Here is a 2,209-nt window from a genome sequence, read left to right as displayed (position 1 = left end):
AAAATGTATGGTCTTTATAACGGTTTTTTAAAGGTTCTAAATAAACTTTTAAACGAATTAGTATTACGATTTAAGATAAAATTAAAAAGATAACACAGAAAAAATGTAATATTTGTTTATATATTTATATATATTTCATTGTAAATTACACCAATTGTGACTCCTTGTATTAAAAAGAGTAATGACAATTTCTAAACTTTCTTGTAACTTTTCTCTTGTAAATATTAGTTTTAACAAATTTTTCTAGAAGGGATTACTTAACCCTTTCGTTCCCAAGCTAATCTGAGAACTACAAAAAAAGAAAAGTGCAATTGTTCTTACAGTTTTTCGGGTCGCTGATGACGAATTTGAGGTCAGATTTTTCAAATTTTTTAAATTCAAAATGGCGGATACAACATGGCGGACAATTTTTTTTTAAAGTGATTAAATCCGCTCGAAAATGGCTACTCGGAGGTTTTTGGGGTCGCTGATTACGAATCCGGTATTAGTTTTTGAAAATTAAAAATTGTGGATCCAATATGGCGGACAACTTTTGGAAAATCTAATTGCAATTCGCCTGAAAGTCGTTACTGGGGGGTTATTGGGGTCGCTGATTACGAATCTGAAGTCAGATTTTTAAAATTTCTAAAAATTCAAAATGGTGGATCCAATATGGCGGAGGAATTTTTAACAATCGTTTTGATTCGTCTGAAATTTTTTACTCTGGGTTTTTTTTGGGTCGCTGATTACGAATCCGATGTTAGCTTTCAAAAATTCAAAATGGCGGTTAAGTTTTTTTAAAAACCATTAATTTTCGCTTGAAAAGATATTTGTGATTTATTATTAATATTAACTTTTTTGATGAATAATTTATGGAAAATTATTAAAAATGAAAAATTAAATTAATAACTATTAATTTTATTTAATTATTAAATATTAATGTAATTTTTATATAATTTTCAAAACTATATGAAAAAGATGTTATTTTATTTACAACTATGTATTTCATTGATTGCATAAATTAAAATATAAATTTTACCTCAAATAATATTATTGTTTAATGTTTTTTTCATAATGATTGATAAGAAATAAAATTTACTTAAATTTTTTTTTTTTAATTTATATTTTTAATATATTTTATTGGAAAACGTTATATTATTGCTACTTGGGTCCAATTTTTTTTTTTATTTCTTATTGACATTTTGTAAAAATTGTTCGAAAAATTTAAGTTTCAAAAAAGAGAGTAAACTTCTATTATTTAAAAAAAAGTGAAATAAATTATGAGATATCAATCAAATAAGAATTTATTTAAAATACAAGTTAATAATGCAGGGGATAAGGAACCCAGGATAGTCGCAAGGGCAACCACATATAGAAAATGCAAGATGAACAAGAAGAGACTTACAAGGATAACAAAATCCAACCTGTAAAACTGGTTTCAACCATACCAATATAATATGAATCGCGAATAGAACACTTTTCGCAATCGCGACACATCAAGGATTAGAAATTGACGTCATTTTAATATATATTTTTAACTGATATAAAAAATAAATTTTTATTTTATATTTTAAAATTCATATTTTTATTTATTTTTTATTATTATTTTAAGTATTTTTAATGTTCTGTAAACTATCGCTTTAACATGAAATTCACCCCAAAAATTAGTATATTATAAATGAAATTTTTCTTTAGCCGTCATAAACATTATAAAATTTATTAAAAATTTTTATTTTAATTCCACAAAACTTATTTATAAGATAAAGAATACAAATATAAGAATTAAAAAAAAAAAAAAAATTCAATACTGCAAGGATTCGAACGTACGGCGCTTGACTCAAATTTTTAGACACTCTAACGACTGCGACTAAAGTAGACTCATTGATTCAAAAAACAATCTAAAATTTTAATAACAACTTTTTATTCTAAAATATAAAAATTTTTTTTTCAACATTGGAAGTTTATATTTTGTCATCAACAATAAATCAATATGTTCAATAAACTTATATTTTAACGCTTATCAGTTTAGGCAGAAAAAGTAAATAATTTTTTTCTTTTTTTTTATTAAATCTCTGTGTGCTAAAATTTTTTAATTTTACTTTAGCATTAGGAAAATACAATAATTTTCAAATTCACATTAGATTATAATTTGATAAAAAAATAAAATGGCGTTTTGGAATGTTAACGTATAACCTTTTACTGCCCCTGAGTTTACAAGTTCCCTCTTGTC

This window comes from Leptopilina boulardi, unplaced genomic scaffold (genome assembly GCF_019393585.1).
Source record: "Leptopilina boulardi isolate dan_hultmark-lab unplaced genomic scaffold, ZJU_Lbou_2.1 LbouV2_341, whole genome shotgun sequence".
Classification (NCBI taxonomy): Eukaryota; Metazoa; Arthropoda; class Insecta; order Hymenoptera; family Figitidae; genus Leptopilina; species Leptopilina boulardi.
This window is presented reverse-complemented; position numbering follows the sequence as displayed.